This window comes from Mesoplodon bidens, assembly GCF_964165515.1.
Source record: "Mesoplodon bidens genome assembly, contig: HAP1_SCAFFOLD_97, whole genome shotgun sequence".
Lineage (NCBI taxonomy): Eukaryota > Metazoa > Chordata > Mammalia > Artiodactyla > Ziphiidae > Mesoplodon > Mesoplodon bidens.
Genome location: NW_027672422.1, coordinates 958,679 through 978,919, shown reverse-complemented (window position 1 = coordinate 978,919; position 20,241 = coordinate 958,679). Strand labels below are relative to the sequence as shown.

At 34.1% G+C, this 20,241-nt stretch overlaps 1 pseudogene across 1 annotated transcript in view; it reads right to left on the bottom strand.

Annotated features, from left to right (window-relative positions):
• The window catches only part of LOC308610222 (ubiquitin-like modifier-activating enzyme 1), a 57,171-nt pseudogene that overhangs the window by 21,374 nt on the left and 15,556 nt on the right, over window positions 1–20,241 (bottom strand). The window lies entirely within an intron of this gene.

Below are 20,241 nucleotides of genomic sequence, written 5' to 3'. Positions count from 1 at the left end.
AACAAAGCTGGTTGCAACTCACTTTCTAGTTTCAAACTATTATACAAAGTTATGGTAATCAAAATAGTGTGAAGTTAGCATAAAAAAGACAATAGACCAATAGAATAGGACTGACAGCCCAGAAATAAACTCAGCCATGTCCAGTCAAGTAACATTTGACAAGGACGACAAGAATAAACAATGGAGTAAAAATAGACTTTACACTGAGTGGTGTTGGAAAAACGGGATATCCACACGGAAAACAATAAAATTGAACATGCATCTTAGACGATTCAAAAATTAACACAACATGAACAGAAATCACAACATGCCTAGAATTAAACAGAAAAAAAAATCTCCAAGGCATTTGTCTCAGCAATGATTCTTTTGGGTATGATACCAAAAGTAGAAGGAACAAAAGGAAAATTCAACATGTGTGACAACATCAAATTTAAAAGCCTCTGCACAAAAAGAAACTTGAACAGAGTGAAGAGGCATTGAACAGGAGGCATAAGAATTCTCCTATGGAATGGGAGAAAAGATTTGCCAACAACATGCCTGCTACGGGACTAATGTCCAAACATAAAAGGATTCAATTAAAAAAAAGTTGAATAATCTAATTAAAACGTGGGCTGAACACCTTAGCAGATATACTACCTTCATAGGAGACCTACAAGTGACCAAGAGACACATGAACATTTGCTCAACATCTGTAATAGTAAGAGAAATGCAAAATAAAACCACAAAGGGATGTCAACTCACACATTTCCTAGTGGTTATTATGAAAAAGAAAAGACAGAAAAGTGTAGTCAAGCATGTAGAAAACTGGGAAAACTTACAGACTGTTGGTGGGAATATACCTTAGTACAACCACTACATAAAATAATTAGGATGTTCCTCAAAGTACTAAAAATAATACCACCATATAACCTAGCAATTCCATTTCTGAATATACATATTTGAAGGAAATGAAATCAGTTACTTTACTGAGATATTTGAACTCCCATGTTCACTGTATTAATATTTACCAAAATATGCAAGGCATAGACACTAACTGTTTATCAATGAATAAACGGATTAAGAACTGTATATATTACCACAATGGATATTATACAGCCATATAAAGAAAATCCTGCAATTTGTGACCACATGAAATCAACTTGTGGGCATTATGCTTAGTGAAACAATCAGAGACATAAAGACAAACTGTGTGGTCCCACTTATTTATTAAATCTAAACAGCAGAGGTCATCAAAACAGAGAGTTGATATGTATTTAATAGGTGTGGGTTTGGGAAAAATAAGGAGATGAGAGTCAAAGAGTACAAATGTCCTGGTATAAAATATGTAGATTCTTGGGATCTAAGTTACAGCATAGTGACTTAGTTACCAACACCTTATTGCATATTTCAAGGTTACAAGGAAAGGAGATCTTAAATGTTCTTACAGCACACACACAAAAATGGTAACTATGTGAGGTGATAGAAGTATTAACTAACATTATTATCACATTATTTCACAACATAGATGTAAGTCTAATCATCATGCTGTGTACCTTATAATTACCAAGGTTATATGTCAATTATATCTCAATAATGTTGGGGAAAATGTATTAAAGATAGGACCTAAATGTTTCAAAGCCTTTGAGTAAAGATAAGGAACAAACTTCTCAAGATTGGCCTTGGCAATAATTTCTTGACAATGACAGCAGGAGAGAAGGCAACAAAATCAAAAGTTAAGTGAAGTGAAATTGACCTGAAACATTCCTACATAATAAAGGAAACAATCAACAGAATTAACAGGCAATCTATAGAATAGTATAAAATATTTACAAACACGTACCTTAGAAGTGGCTAATATCCAACATACATAAGGAAAGTGCAAAACCTCAGTAGTGGGATATCACCTCATATCTGTTAGATTGGCTATTATCAAAAAAGAGAAGACAGCAGGCATGACCAAAGGGAACCACCTTACACTCTTGTTGGGAATGCTGTTTGGTGTAGCCACTCTAGAAAAGAGTTTGGAGGTTCCTCATAAAACCAAAAATTAGAACTACCAAATCATCCAGAACAAAATCTTTGGTTATTTATAAAATGGAAGGAAAAATGCTGACTCTAAGAAACACCTGAATACCATGTACACTGCACCATCATTCTCAAATGCCATACCAGGATAACTACACACTTAGCCTGAATAGATGGATAAAGGAAATGTGCCCCAGCAAGTTATTTTGTGTGGCAGTAAAAAAAAGTGGCACAATAAAAATATATTCAGGCATACTAGAAATAAAATGGTGCCTTTGTAACAAAATGGGTGCACCTTAAGGGCACTATGTTCAGTCAACATCTCTAATAGTAAGAGATGTTGAGAAGAAGTATGATGAAAGAAGAAGTAAGAAGTACTTAAGAAGTAAATCAGACAAATAAAAACAAAAATGGTGTAATCTCACTTATAGGAAAAAAATTAATCTTCGTTGCAGGTTTTTCTCCTTCATCACTTTAAATATATCCTGACAGTCCCTTCTGGCTTGGAGAATTTAACAACTGTCCTTCACAATCTCTTCCAAAATATAGCAGAGGGAGGAAGACTCCAAAACTAATTCTATGGCGCCACAATCACCCTGATACCAAAACCAGGCAAAGATATAATAAAAAAAAGAAAACTACAGGCCAATATCACTGATGAATATAGATGCAAAAATCCTCAACAAAATGGTAGCAAACAGAAGCCAACAGCACATTAAAAGGATAATACACCATGATCAAGTGGAGTTTATTCCAAGAATACAAGGATTCTTCAATATATGCAAATCAATCAACGTGATACTTCATATTAACCAATTGAAGGAGAAAAACAATATGATCATCTCAATGGATGCAGGGAAACTTTCGAAAAAATTCAAACCCAATATATGATAAAAACTCTCCACATAGTAAGCATAGAGGGGAGTTTCCTCAACATAATAAAGGGCATATATGACAAACCCACAGCAAACATCATCCTCAATGGTGAAAAACCGAAAGTATTTTCATTAAGATCAGGAAAAAGACAAGGCTGTCCACCCTCACAGCTCTTTCTCCACATAGATTTGGGCGTTTCAGACGCAGCAATCAGAGAAGAAAAGGAAATAAAAGGAATCCAAATCAGAAAAGAAGAAGTAAAGCTGTCACTCTTTGCAGATGACTTGATACTACACATAGAGTATCCTAAGGATGCTACCAGAAGATGAATAGAGCTAACCGATAAATTTGGTAAAGTAGCACAATAAAAAATTAATGCACAGAAATCTCTGGGATTCCAGTAGGTTAATGATGGAAAATCTGAAAGAGAAATTAAGGAAACACTCTCATTTACCATTGCAACAAATAGAATAGAAAGAAACATACCCAGGTAGACAAAAGACCTGTATGCAGAAACCTATAAGATGCTGATGAAAAAAATATAGGAGGATACAAATAGATGGAGATATATACCATGTTCTTGGGTTTGAAGAATCAACATAGTGAAAATGACTGTATGACATAACGCAATCTACAGAGTCAATGCAATCCCTATCAAAATACCAATGGCATTTTCGAGGGAACTAGAAGAAAAAAATTCACAGCGTGTATGGAAAAAAAAAAAAAAAAACATGCCGAATAGCCAAAACAATCTTGAGAAAGAAAAACAGAGCTGGATGAATCGGGCTCCTGGACTTCAGACTATACTAAAAGCTACAGTAATCAAGAGAGTATGGTACTGGCACAAAAACAGAAATATAGATCAATGGAGCACGGTAGAAAGCCCAGGGGTAAACCCACAGATATATGGTCACCTTATTTTTGATAAAGGAGGGAAGAATATACAATGGAGATAAGACATCCTCTTCAACAAGTGGTGCTGGGAAAACTGAATGGCTACATGTACAAGAATGAAATTAGAACACTCCCTAACGCCATACACAAAAATAAACACAAATCGATTAAAGGACTAAATGTAAGGTGAGACACTATCAAACACTTAGAGGAAAACATAGGCAGAACACTCTATGACATAAATAACAGCAAGATTCTTTTTGACCCACTTCCTAGAAAAATGGAAATAAAAACAAAATTAAAGTAATGGGACATAGTGAAACAAAAATTTTTCACAGGAAAGGAAACTATAAACAACACGAAACGACAACCCTCAGAATGGGAGAAAATATTTGCAAATGAAGCAACTGAAATAGGATTAATCTCCAAAATTTATGCACAGCTCATGCAGCTGTAAACCAAAAAACACAAACCATCCAAAAATGGGCAGAAGACCTAAATAGACATTTCTCCAAAGATGATACCCAGATTGCAATAAAACACATGAAAGTTGGCTCAACCTTTCATGTTGAGCATGAATCATTATAGAAATATAAATCAAATCTACAATGAGGTATCACCTCACACTAGTCAGAGGAGCCGTCATCAAAAAATCAATATACTATACATTCTTGAGAGAGTGTAGGGAATAGGAAACCCTCCAGCACTGTTAATGGGAATGTAAATTGTTACAGTCACTATAGAGAACAGTATGGTGGTCATTAAGAAACTAAAACTAGAACTAATATATGACCCCACAATCCCACAACTGTGCATATACCCTGAGAAAACCATAATTCAAAAAGAGTCATGGACCACACAGTTTATTACAGGTGTAATTACAATAGCCAGGACAGGGAAAAAGCTAAGTGTCAATCGACACATGAATGAATAAAGAAGGTGTGGCATATATATATATACAATGGAATATTACTCAGAGATAAAGAGAAATTAAATTGAGCTATTTGCAGTTAGGTGGATAGACTTAGAGTCTGTCATACTGTGTGAAGTCAGAAAGAGAAAAAGAAAAACACTTTGCTATCACATATATATGGAATCTAAAAAAAAGGTTCTGATGAAGGTAGGAACAGCACAGGAAAAAAGATGCAGATGTAGAGAATCGACTTGAGAACATGGGGAGTGGAAAGGGTAAGCTGGCATGAAGTGAGAGAGTCGTATGTACATCTATACACTACGAAATGTAAAATAGATAGCTAGTGGAAAGCAGCTGCATAGCACAGGGAGATTCGTTCAGTGCTTTGTGACCACCAAGCTTGGTGGGATAGGGAGTGTTGGAGGGAGATGCAAGAGGGAGTGGATATGGGAATATATGTATACCTATAGCTGATTCATTTTGTTATACAGCAGACACTAACACAACATTGTAAAACAATTAAATTACCATATAAATGATAAAAAAAACAATATGTTGTCTACAAGAGCAATTTTAACTTTAAGGACACACATAAGCTGAAGGTGAGGGAATAGAAACTGATAGTCGAAACAGTTTCCAAACAAGAGCTGGACTGGCTCCCCCAATCTCAGGTAATACAGACTTTCAGTCAAAATAGTTCACAATTGATAAAGAAGGTCAGTATACAATGATAATAGATCAATTTAACAAGAGATTATAATAATTGTAAATATATATGTACTGAACATTGCAGGATTAAACAAATATATAAATTACCCATCAACAGATCTGATAGGAGAAATCTACAGTAAAACTAATAATGGTAAGGGACTATATTATCTCACTTTATACCTTAGGATATTGATAAAGACACTGAATGTACCCAATAAAATTATATAGAAGTTCCATCCAACAGAATCAGATTCCACATTATTCTTAAGTTCAGATAGAGCATTCCCTAGGATAGATGCTGTCGTGGAATATAAAGCAAGCGTTAACAAATTTAAGAAGATCAAAACCACATTAAGCAACATTTTTGATCATAATGTTATGAAGCTAGAAATCAATAACAATAGAAAAAGTGAAAAAAAAACCTAATATGTAGAATTATACAGCACACACTGGAAAAATCTATGGGTCAGGAAAGAACTCAAAAGGGAAACTTGAAACTACCTTCAGATAAACAAAAATTACAATATACCCATACTTTGGGAATGTAGAAAAATCAGTCTAAAGAATGAATTATTTTTAGCAATCATAAATTCTTATATTAAGAGAAAGGAATGATTTAAATAAACAACTTAAACTTATGCCTGAAGGATTAGGAAAAATGAACAAATTAAGCATGAGTAATAAAAGGAAAACATAAGAAAGATTCAAATGGAAATGAATAAAATGAATATCAGATAATTAGGAGAAAATGAATGCAAGTGATGGCATTTGGAAAGGATAATAAAATTGACAAGCTTTAGCTAGACTAACAAAGAGCAAAAAAGAGCTTAATAAATAAAACTTCAACTGAAAGAGGAGAAATTGCCACTGACATCATAGCACAAAAATCATTATAAAGGATGATAAAAAACCGGGTCACACAAATGGATAAATCTCCAACAACTCCTATATAAAATGAAGCAAGACAATCATGAAGAAGCAAAAAACAAACAAGCAAAAAATATCTTGATCATACAAATAATGACTTAGAAAATTGAAGCAGTATTCAAAACTCTCCCAACAAAGAGAAGCACAGGATCAGTTAGTTTCACTGGTGAATTCTACTGAACATTTAATGAAGATTTATTGCCAGTCCTTCCCAAACTCTCCCAAATCACTACAAAAGAGGATCCATTTCCAAACTCATTTTACATAACCAACATTTTCCTGAATAACAAAGCCAGATAAGGAAATAACAAGGGAAACAGAAAACAAAAGAAAACAAAACAAACATACAAACAAACAAGTGAAAACCACAGAACATACAGGCTAATATCCTTTTATATATAGATGCAAAAATTCTCAGCAAAATTCTAGCAAACCTAATTCAATAGCACAATAAAATGTTCAACATGATAAGGTGGGATAATTCCTGGGGATGCAAGGGCAGTTAATGTTTTTAAATCAATAAATTTAATTTATGACACGAATAGCATGCAGAAGATATGTTTGAAAGAATTTTCTAAATTTTCTTGATTAAAGCTTTCAACTACCTGGGGAGAGAAGAAACATTTTAAATGTAATAAAGGTCATATATTATCAAGGTCCCAGCTAACATCATATTCATGGTGTAACGCTGAAAACCTTTCCTCTAAGACAGGAACAAATAAAAAATGCCCACTATCACCACCCCTATTCAACATAATACTAGAAACACTAGTCAGAACCTTTAGGCAAGCAAAAGAAATAAAAGGGATCAAAAGTGGAATGGAAGAATTAGAAATGTCTCTGTTTGAAGATGACATATTACGTATGCAGGAAATCTTAAGACTCCACCAAAAACCCCGTGAAACTTTTAGAACTAATAAATGAATTCAGTAATGTTTTTGGATATGAAATAAAAATACAAAATTAGCTGCATTTCTATACACTAACTAGAAAATAGCTGACAGAAAAATAAAGAAAACACTTCCATTTACAGCAGCACCAAAAACAATAAAATCTTAGGAATACATTTAAGCAAGAAGACAAAAACATGTGTACACCTAAAAATATGATATTCACAAAAAGTGAAGAAGAAACAAGTAAATAGAAAGCTATCCCATATTTCTAAATTGAAAGAATGTATACTGTTACAATGGTCATGCTACCTCAAGCTGTCTATAGTTTCAATGGAATCCCAATCAACTTTTCAATGGCAATTTTCCTAGAATAGAATAACAGTCCTAAAAATTGTACAAAACAAGAAAGGACCCTGAAAATAGACAAAGCAATTTCCAGCAAGATAAACAAAGCTGGATGAAACTCACTTCGTGGTTTCAAACCATAATACAAAGTTACGGAAATCAAAATAGTGTGAGACAAGCATAAAAACAGACAATAGACCAATAGAATAGGACTGAGAGCACAGACATTAACTCAGCCATGTCCAGTCAACTAACATTTGACAAGGATGACAAGAATAAATAATGGAGTAAAAATAGGCTTTACACTGAGTGGTGTTGGAAAAACTGGATATCCACATGGAAAACAATAAAATTGAACATGCATCTTAGACGATTCAAAAATTAAAACAACATGAGCAGAAATCACAAAATCCCTAGAATTAAACAGAAAAAAAATCTCCAAGACATTTGTCTCAGCAATGATTCTTTTGGATATGATACCAAAAGTAGAAGGAACTAAAAGAAAATTCAACATGTGTGAAAACATTAAATTTAAAAGCCTCTGCACTAAAAGAAACTTGAACAGTGAAGAGGCACTGAACAGGAGACATAGGAATTGTCCTGTGAAATGGGAGAAAATATTTGCCAACAGCGTGCAAGCTACAGGAGAATGTTGAAACATAAACACTCTCAGTTAAAAAAAAAGCGAAAAATCTAATTAAAACGTGGACTGAAGATCTTAGCAGATATATTCCCCCCATAGGAGACATACAAATGACCAAGCAACACATGAATATTGGCTCAATATCTGTAATAGTAAGAGAAATGCAAAATAAAACCACAATGAGATATCAACTCACACATTTCCTGGTGGTTTTTATGAAAAGGAAAAGAGAGAAAAGTGTAGTCAAGCATGTAAAACACAGGGAACACTTACAGACTTTTGGTGGGAATGTAACTTAGTACAACCACTATGGAAAATGATACGGATGTTCCTCAAAATACTAAAAATAATACCACCATATAACCTAGCAATTCCATTTCTGAATACACATATTTGAAGGAAATGAAATCAGTTAACTTACAGAGATATTTGCACTCCCATGTTCACTGAATAAATATTTATCTAAAATATGCAAGGAATTGTCACTAACTGTTTATCAATGATAAAAAGGCTTAAGAAATGTATATGTTACCACAATGGGTATTATACAGTCATATAAAGAAATTCCCGCAATTTGTGACCACATGAAATCAACTTGCAGGCCTTATGCTTAGTGAAACAATCAGACATTAAGACAAACTTTGTGGTCCCACTTATTTATGAAATCTAAATGGTGAGTTCATCAAAAAGAGAGTTTTTACATATTTATTAGGTGTGAGGTGGGGAGAAACAGGGAGATGATTGTCAAAGAGCACAAATTTCCTGTTATAAAATGTGTAAATTCTTGGGATCCAAATTAAAGGATAGAGACTTAGTTACCAATACTTTATTGCATGTTTAAAAGTTACTGGGAATGCATATCTTCAGTTTTCTTACAGAACACACACACAATTGGTAACTATGTGAGGTGATAGAATTATTAACTAACATTATTATCATATTATTTCACAGCATAGATGTAAATCTCATCATCATGCTGTGTACCATAAAACTACCAACGTTATATGTCAATTATATCTCAAAAGTGTTGGGGAAATTGCTTTAAAGATAAGACCAAAAAGTTTCAAATCCATTGAGAAAAGATAAGGAACAAACTTCTCAAGATTGGCCTTGGCAATAATTCCTTGGCTATGACAGCAGTAGAGCAGGCAACAAAACCAAAGTTAAGTGAATTGAAATTGAACTGAAACATTCCTATATAATAAAGGAAACAATCAATAGAATTAAGAGGCAATCTACAGAATAGCATACAATATTAGAAACAAGTACCTGATAAGTGGTTAACGACGAACATATATTAGGAAAGTGCTAAACCTCTGTAGTGGATTATCACCTCATATCTATTAGATTGCCTAATATCAAAGAAGAGAAGATAGCAGGCATGACAAAAGGGAACCCTCCTACATTCTTGTTAGGAATGCTGAATGGTATAGCCGCTCTAGAAACCAGTTTGAAGATTCCTCAAAATGCTAAAAATTAGAACTAATTAATCATCCAGAAAAATACTCTTTGGGTGTTTTTATAAAGGAAAGAAACACACAAAATCATAAAGACACCTGCATCCCATGTACACTGCACCATCATTCTCAAATGCCATAACAGGAAACAACAAACTTAGGCTAAATAGATGGGTAAAGAAAATGTGGCACAGAAAAGTATTTTGTGTGGCAGGAAAAAAATGTGTCACAATAAAAATATATTCAGGCATAGTAGAAGGAAAATGCTGCCTTTTGTAACAAAATAGCTGCACCTTGAGAGCACTATGTTAAATCAACATCTCTAATAGTAAGAGATTTTGAGAAGAAGTACGACGAAGAAAGAAGCACTTAAGAAGTAAGTCAGACATATAAAAACAAACATGGTGTGATCTCACATATTTAAAAAATATATATATCTTCGTTGCAGGTTTTTCTCCTTCATCACTTAAGATGTCTTGCCAGTCCTTCTTGGCTTGGAGTGTTTAACACCTGTCCTTCTAAAACTCTTCCAAAATGTAGCAGAGGGAGGAAAAATCCAAAACGAATTCTATGGAGACACCATCACTAATACCAAAAGCAGACAAAATATCAAAAAAATAAATGAATAAATAAAACTGCAGGCCAATATTACTGATGAATATAGATACAAAAATCCTCAACAAAATAGTAGCAAACAGAATCCAACAGCACATTAAACGGAAAATACACCATGATCAAGTGGGATTTATTCCAGGAATACAAGGATTCTCCAATATTTGCAAAGCAACCAATGTCATACACCATATTAACAAATTGAAGTAGAAAACACATCTGATCATCTCAATAGATGCAGAGAAAGCTTTCGAAAAAAATCAACACCAGTTTATGATAAAAACCCTCCACATAGTAGGCATAGAGGGAAGATTCCAGAACATAATAAAGGCCTTATATGACAAACCCACAGCAAACATCGTCCTCAATGGTGAACAACTGAAAGTATTTTCACTAAGATCAGGAACAAGGCAAGGTTGCCCACACTCTCAACTCTTATTCAACATAGTTTTGGATGTCTCAGCCACAGCAATCCGAGAAGACAAGGAAATAAAAGGAATCCAATTTGGAAAAGAAGAATTAAAGTTGTCACTCTTTGCAGATGACCTGATACTACACAGAGAGAATCCTAAAGATGTTACCAGAAAATGCCTAGCGCTAATCAATGATTTTGGGAAAGTAGCAGGATACAAATTTAATGCACAGAAATCTCTGGGATTCCTATAGGCTAATGATGAAAAATCTGAAAGAGAAATTAAGGAAACACTCTCATTTACCATTGCAAAAAATAGAATAGGAACGAATATACCAAGGTAGACAGAAGACCTGTATGCAGAAACCTATAAGACGCTGATGAAAGAAATGAAAGAGGATACAAAGAGATGGAGAGATATATTATGTTCTTGGGTTGTAGGAATCAACATAGTGAAAATGACTATATGACCTAACGCAATCTACAGAGTCAATGCAATCATTATCAAATTACCAATGGCATATTCCAGGGAACTAGGCGAAAAAATTACACAGTGTGTATGGAAACAAAAAAAGACACTAAATACCAAAAGAACTCTTGAGAAAGAAAAACACAGCTGGATGAATCAGGCTCCAGGACTTCAGACTATACTACAAATCTACAATAATCAAGATAGTATGATACTGGCACAAAAACCGAAATATAGATCAACGGAATAGGATAGAAAGCCCAGAGGTAAACCCATGCACATATGGTCACCTACTTTTTGATAAAGGTTGCAAGAATATACAATGGAGATAAGACATCCTATTCAACAAGTTGTGCTGGGAAAACTGAACAGCTACATGTACAAGAATGAAATCAGAACACTCCCTAACACCATACACAAAAATAAACACAAATGGATTAGAGTCCTAAAAGTAAGTTTCCACACTATCATACACTTAGAGGAACACATAGGCAGAACACTCTATGACATAAATCACGGCAAGATTCTTTTTGACCCACTTCCTAAAGAAATGGAAATAAAAACAAAATTAAACAAATGGGAACTAATGAAACTTAAAACATTTTTCACAACAAAGGGAACCACAAACAAGACCAAATGACAACCCTCAGAATCAGAAAATATTTGCAAATGAAGCAACTGACAAACGATTAATCTTCAAAATTTACCAGCAGCTCATGCAGCTCTAAACCAAAAAATACAAACAACAATCCAAAAGTGGGCAGAGGACCTAAATAGACATTTCTCCAAAGATGATACACAGATTGCAATAAAACACATAGAAGTTTGCTCAATATCATGAATCATTAAAGAAATATAAATCAAACTACAATGAGGTGTCACCTCACACTAGTCAGAATAGCCATCAAATTCAAAATTCTACAAACTCTAAAATCTGGAGTGGTGTATGGAAAACAGTACCCTCTTGTACTGTTAGTGGGAATGTAAATTGTTACAGCCACTATGGTGAACAATATGGAGGTCATTAAGAACCTAAAACTTGAACTAATATATGACCCCACAATCCCGCTTCTTTGTATATACCCCGAGAAAAGCATAATTCCAAAAGGGTCATGGACCACAAAGTTCATTACAGGTGTAATTACAATAGCCAGGACAGGTAAACACCTAAGTATCAATTGACAGAAGAATGGATAAAGAAGGTGTGTCATATATATACAATGGAATATCACTGAGCCATAAATAGAAATAAAAATTGAGCTATTTGCAGTTAGGTGGATAGACTTAGAGTCTGTCATACTGTGTGAAATGAGTCAGAAAGAAACAAAAGACAAACTTTTTGCTAATATATATATATATATATGGAATTAAAAAAACATTCTGATGAATGTAGGTGTAGGACAGCAATAAAGATGTTGATATAGAGAATTGATTTGAGAATATAGTGAGTGGAAAGGGTAAGCTGGCATGAAGTTAGAGAGTCGTCTGTACATATATACACTACGAAATGTAAAATAGATAGCTAGTGGAAAGCAGCTGCATAGCACAGGGAGATACGTTCAGTGCTTTGTGACCACCTAGCTTGGTGGGATAGGGAGGGTGGGAGGGAGATGCAAGAGGGAGTGGATATGTGAATATACCTATAGCTGATTCACTTTACTATACAGCAGAAACTAACACAACAGTGTAAAACAATTATATTGCCATATAAATGATAAAAAAAAAACAATATGCTGTTTAAAAGAACCATTTTATCATTAAGGACACACATAAGCTGAAGGTGAGGGAATAGAAATTGATAGTCCAAACAGTTTCCAAACAAGTGCAGGACTTGATCTCCCAATCTCAGGTAATACAGACTTTCAGTCAAAGTAGGTCACAAGTGATAAATAAGGTCTGTATACAATGATAATGGATCAATTTATCAAGAGAAAATAATAATTGTAAATATATATGTACTGAACGTTGCGGGATTAAACATATATTTAAATCAACCATTAAGAGTTCTGATAGAGGGCTTCCCTGGTGGCGCAGTGCTTGAGAGTCCACCTGCCGTGCAGGGGGCATGCCTTCATGGCCCGGTCTGGGAAGAACCCACATGCCGTGGAGCGGCTGGGCCCGTGAGCCATGGCCGCTGAGCCTGCACGTCCGGAGCCTGTGCTCTGCAGCGGGAGATGCCACAACAGTGAGAGACCCGTATACCCACAACCCTCCACAAAAAAAAAAAAAAAAAAAAAATATCTGAGAGGATAAATCAACAATAAAACAAATAATAGTAAGTGACTGTATTATCCCACTTTCTACCTTAGAAAATTAATAAAGAAACAGAATGTACCTAATAAACTTATAGAAAACTTCCATTCAACAGTACCAAAATTCATATTCTGCTTAAGTGCTGAAGGAGCATTTCCCAGAATGGACACTGTCTTGAAACATAAAGCAAGCGTTAACAAATTTAAGAAGATCAGAGTCACATTAAGCATCTTTTTTGATCATAATGTTATGAAGCTAGAAATCAATAACAAGAGAAAAAGAAAAATCCCTTATATGTAAACTTATACAACACACACTGGAAATATATATGGGTCAAGGAAGAAGTCAAAAGGGAAATCTGAAACTACCTTCAGATAAACGAAAATGACAACATACCAAAACGTTTGGAATATAGAAAAATCAGTCAATGGATGAATTAATTTTAGCAATCATAGATTCTTCTAAAAGAGAAAAGAATAATCTAAAATAAACCACTTGTGCATATACATGAAGGACTGGGAAAAATGAACAAATTAAGCACCAGGAATAAAAGGAAAAAAATAAGAAAGATTCAAATGGAAATTAATAAAACAAATATCAGATAATTAGGAAAAACTGAATCCAAGTGTTGGAATTTGGAAAGGATCTTAAAATTGACAAGATTTAGCAAGACTAACGAAGAGAAAAAAAGAGCTTAATAAATAAAACTTTAACCGAAAGAGGAGAAATTGCAGCTGACACCATAGCATACAAATAGTTATAAAGAATGTTAAAAAACTGGGTTACAAAAATGGATAAATCTCCAAAAACTCCTATATAAAACATAGCAAGACAATCATGAAGAAGCAAAAAACAAACAAACAAAAAATATCTTGATCATACAAATAATGACTTAGGAAATTGAAGCACTATTCAAAACTCTCCCAGCAAAGAGAAGCCCAGGATCAGTTAGTTTCACTGGTGAATTCTACTGAACATTTAATGAAGATTTATTGCCAGTCCTTCCCAAACTCTCCCAAATAACTACAAAAGAGGAAACATTTCCAAACTCATTTTATAAAACCAGGATTTTCTTGATTAACAAAGCCACATAAGGAAATAGAAGGGAACACAAAACAAAACAAAACAAAACAAAAAGCACAGAACTTACAAGCTAATATCCTTGTACATATAGATGCAAAAATTCTCAACAAAATTCTAGCAAACCAAATTCAAAAACACACTAAAATGTTCAACATGCTAAGGTGAAATAATTCCTGGTGATGCAAGGGCAGTTAACATTTTTAAATCAAAAATTTTAATTTACGACACGAATAGCATGCAGAAGAAATGTTTGAAAGAATTTTCTAAATTTTCTTGATTAAAGCTTTCAACAACCTGGGGAGAGAAGAAACATTTTAAATGTAATAAAGATCATATATTATCAAGCCCACAGCTAACATCATATTCAAGATGAAAAGCGGAAAACTTTTCCTCTAAGACAGGAACAAATAAAAAATGCTCACTATCACCACTTCTCTTCAACATAATAGTAGAATCCCTAGCCAGAACCATTAGGCACGGAAAATAAATGAAAGGGATCCAAAGTGGAAAGGAAGAATTTAAAATGTCTCTGTTTGAAGATGACATATTCTGTATGCAGGAAATCCTAAAGACTCCACCAAAACCCCATGAAACTGTTAGAACTAATACATGAAATCAATAATTTTGTAGGATTAGAAATAAGAATACAAAATTAGTTGCATTTCTATACACTAACAAGAAAATACCTGACAGAAAAAAAAAAAAAAAAAAACACTTCCATTTACCGCAGCACCTAAAACAATAAAATGTTAGGAATACATTTAAGCAAGGAGACAAAACCATCTGTACACCTAAAAATATAACATTTACAAAAACTGAAGAAGATATATGTAAATAGAAAAGTATCCCATATTTCTAAATTGAAAGAATGAATACTGTTAAAATGTTCACGCTACCTCAAGCTATCTATAGTTTCAATGGAATCCCAATCAACATTTCAATGGCAATTTTCCCAGAAATAGAATAATAATCCTAAAAATTGTACGAAACAACAAAGGACACTGAAAATAGACAAGGCAATTTTCAGCAAGATAAACAAAGCTGGGTGCAACTCACTTCCTGGTTTCAAACTATTATACAAAGTTACGGTAACCAAAATAATGTGAAATTAGAATAAAAACAGACAAAATACCAATAGAATAGGACTGAGAGCCCAGAAATAAACTCAGCCATGTCCAGTCAACTAACACATGACAAAGAAGACAAGAATAAACAATGGAGTAAAAATAGACTTTACACTAAGTAGTGTTGGAAAAGCTGGATATCCACATGGAAAAGAATAAAATTGAACACCCATCTTAGAGGACTCAAAAATTAACACAACGTGAACAGAAATCACAAAATCCTTAGAATTAAACAGAAAAAAATCTCCAAGGCATTTGTGTCAGCAATGATTCTTTTGTATATGATACCAAATGTAGAAGGAACAAAAAGAAAATTCAACATGTGTGAAAACATCAAATTTAAAAGCCTCTGCACAAAAAGAAACTTGAACAGAGTGAAGAGGCAGTGGAACAGGAGGCATAGGAATTCTCCTATGTAATGGGAGAAAATATTTGCCAACAACATGCCAGCTACAGGACTAATGTTGAAACATAAAAAAGACTTAGTTTTTTTTAGAAAAGTTGAATAATCTAATTAAAAGGTGGGCTGAAGATCTTAGCAGATATATTCCCCCCATAGGAGACGTACAAATGACCAACTGACACATGAACATTTGTTCAACCTCTTTAATAGTAAGAGAAAAGCAAAATAAAACCACAATGAGATAGCAACTCACGCATTTCATAGTGGTTATTATGAAAAAGAAAAGACATAAAAGTGTAGTCAAGCATGTAGAAAACAGGGAACACTTACAGACTTTTGGTGGTAATGTAACTTAGTACAACCACTATGGAAAATAATATGGATGTTCCTCAAAATTCTAAAAATAATACCACCATATAACCTAGCAATTCCATTTCTGAATATACATAATTGAAAGAAATGAAATCAGTTAACTTACAGAGATATTTGCACTCCCATGTTCACTGTGTAAATATTTATCTAAAATATGCCAGGCATAGTCACTAACCGTTTATCAATGATTAAATGGATTAAGAAATGTATATATTACGACAGTGGATATTATACAGTCATATAATGAAATTCCTGCAATTTGTGACCACATATAATCAACTTGCAGGCATTATTCTTAGTGAAACAATCAGAGACATAAAGACAAACTGTGTGATCCCACTTATTTATGAAATCTAAATGGCTGAGATCTTCAAAAAAAAAGAGTGTATACGTATTTAATAGGTGTGAGGTTCGGAGAAATAGGGAGATGATAGTCAAAGAGCATAAATTTCATGTTATAAAATGTGTAACTTCTTGGGATCTAAATTACAGGATAGTGAGTTAGTTACCAATACGTTATTGCATGTTTAAAAGTTACTCGGAAAGTAGATCTTAAATGTTCTTACAGCACACACACAAATTTGGTAACCATGTGAGGTGATAGAAGTATTAACTAACATTATTATCACATTATTTCACAGCATAGATGTACATCTAACCATCATGCTGTGTACCTTAAAACTGCCAACGTTATATGTCAATTGTATCTCAGAAATGTTGGGGAAATTGCTTTAAAGATAAGACCAAAATGTTTCAAATCCATTGAGAAAAGATAAGGAACAAACTTCTCAAGATTGGCCTTGGCAATAATTCCTTGGCTATGACAGCAGTAGAGCAGGCAACAAAATCAAAAGTTAAGTGAAGTGAAATTGAACTGAAACATTCCTATATAATAAAGGAAACAATCAACAGAATTAACAGGCAATCTACAGAATTGCAGAAAATATTAGAAACACATACGAGATAAGCAGCTAATAACAAACATACATTAGGAAAGTGCAAAACCTCTGTAGTGGAATATCACCTCATATCTATTAGATTGTCTATTATAAAAAAAAAGAGAAGATAGCAGGCATGACAAAAGGGAACCCTCCTACATTCTTGTTGGGAATGCTGATTGGTGTAGCTGCTCTAGAAAACAGTTGGAAGATTCCTCAAAAAGCTAAAAAAGTAGAACTACTAAATCATCCAGAAAAAATCTTGGGATATTTTTATAGAGGAAGGAAAATCACCGAGTCATAAAGATACCTGCATCCCATGTACACTGCACCATCATTCTCAAATGCCATAACAGGAAAACAACACACTTAGGCGAAATAGATGGAAAAAGAAAATGTGGCACAGAAAAGTATTTTGTGTGGCAGGAAAAAAATGTGTCACAATAAAAATATATTCAGGCATAGTAGAAGGAAAATGCTGCCTTTTGTAACAAAATGGGTGCACCTTGAGGGCACTATGTTAAGTCAACATCTCTAATAGTAAGAGATGTTGAGCAGAAGTACGACGAAGTGAGAAGTACTTAAGAAGTAAGTCAGGAATATAAAAACAAACATGGTGTGATCTCACCTATTTCAAAAAAAAATTAATCTTAGTTGCAGGTTTTTCTCCTTCATCACTTAAGATGTCCTGCCAGTCCTTTCTGGCTTAAAGAGTTTAACACCTGTCTTTCTCAAACTCTTCCAAAATATGGCAGAGGGAGGAAAAGTCCAAAACTAATTCTATGGAGACACCATCACTGATACCACAACCAGACAAAGATATCACAAAAAAAGAAAACTGCAATCAATATCACTGATGAATATAGATGCAAAAATCCTCAACAAAATAGTAGCAAACAGAAGCCAACAGCACATTAAAAGGAAAATACACCATGATCAAGTGGGGTTTATTGCAGGAATAAAAGGATTCTTCAATATATGCAAATCAATCAATGTGATACACCATATTAAAAAATTGAAAGAGAAAACACATGTGATCATCTCAATAGAAGCAGAGAAAGCTTTAGAAAAAATTCAACACCAGGTTATGATAAAAACCCTCCACACAGTAGACATCGAAGGAAGATTCCACAACATAATAAAGGCCATATATTGCCAGAGTCCAGCTCTAGTGAGTCTCGGGATACCCGAGGGATGGATAGCGTCGGCAAAGGAAATAATTCTATTACACTTCTTAAAGTATCAACATTGCATGTTTCTCTTTCTCATGTCTTTATTCTTCATTCTTCCTCTATTGTTTACAATCACAGGTTTATATATCATAGTTGATTACATTACCAGGTACGTGGCCAAACAATCTTAGCACAATCAAACCTGAAAATATTCTATAAAGATTTTTTAAAACAAACATCCCCTAGTTTCTAGATGTCCTATTAAAATATTTCCCCAAGTTCCCATTAATCACAGGTTGTTTCTTAGTAACCAAGGCAAGCAGTTCTATGATTATTTCAATTGTAAAATTTGGAGCTACTTGTTCCTATTTTTCTTCTTGCATGTGCATCCTTTTACAATGGTTCCAGGAAAATATTTACAATGTACCTGCATGCTCTTTCTCGTTGTTTCCTTCAACTGAGACAGCGTTTTCTCCCTATCAGGGCAACGAATTCTGCTCTAGTCATTTGTTTTTCTATAATTAATTTTCCTTTATAATAGAACCATACATTTCCTATGTCATCATCAGGAACTCCAGCCCATGGCCATAACTCCATACTAGAGGGTGTTTTTCACAAAAACATCCCCTTAGCTCCAGGCTCTTAATTCTTTACCATTTACACAGGGCTTTAGTGGGTACTTCCCATCCTATGATAGTTTCAGGAGGGAGAGTCCTAGAGGAATTTTTTTTCACCTGGAGCAACATCCCCCCAAAATTGCCCCTGTATGTAAAGTGATTATCATAAAACATAACAACGGAGCTGTAGTCCACCTTACTGACACGGCACTGCCTTGCAGTGCCTTCCGTTGCTCATGACTTTGTCATGGTGCAATGCCTCCAGGATGGCTTCCGACATCACCCCCTTTTTTATTTTTTAAAAGTGCAGTATGTAGCTCGACAGAAAGTTGTTTGATGCTTTTAATAATTATTCTAATGATGACTGGCAGTAAAAATATCAGAATTAGTACAACAACTGCCATGATTCCTCCATTAATGAGCATTGAGAATAAGGTTTTATGTGACACAAATGACTTAATACTTTCAAAAAATTTCTGAGCAGACTCTGCCGGAGATAAACCTAAGTTTGTATTTCCTATGTCATGAATCTCTTGATGTAATTTAGTAGGGTCTAAACTAGCATCTGTTTGGTTCCAAACTCCCATAATATGAGTACGAATTTATTCCCAAGAATATAATGATTCATTCACTTTTAGAGGAGTAACACAAATCCATCTATATTTTTTATGACACCTCAAAGCTAATCTTACTTTGAGCGCTGTTAATTCATGCCCTATGTGTAAAATTGCTTCTTCTAAGGCATCCACCTTTGCTTCTAACTTTCTGTCTATAACTTCCTCAGTAGCCAGAGCTAAAGATACATTTTTGAAAGCTCATTTACATGTTGAGCTGTATGTACATGTTGAGCTATGGAACTTATTGAAAGAGAAAGTGATGCTATTACAGCTATAAATGTAGATATTGCTAGAATTAAAGCTGCAACAAGTCTCTTTGAATGTAATAAAAGTTCAGTTTCATGCAAAACTTGTAAGCCATAATCATCATACAAGGCAGAGGATAATTTTACAGGCAACATAATGTATGGAGGTCGTTTAAGAATCATTAAAACTTGTACATTCATAGAGGGATTTATACAACTTGTCGAAATACAATCATAGCAATGTGTCCAAAAAGTAGAATC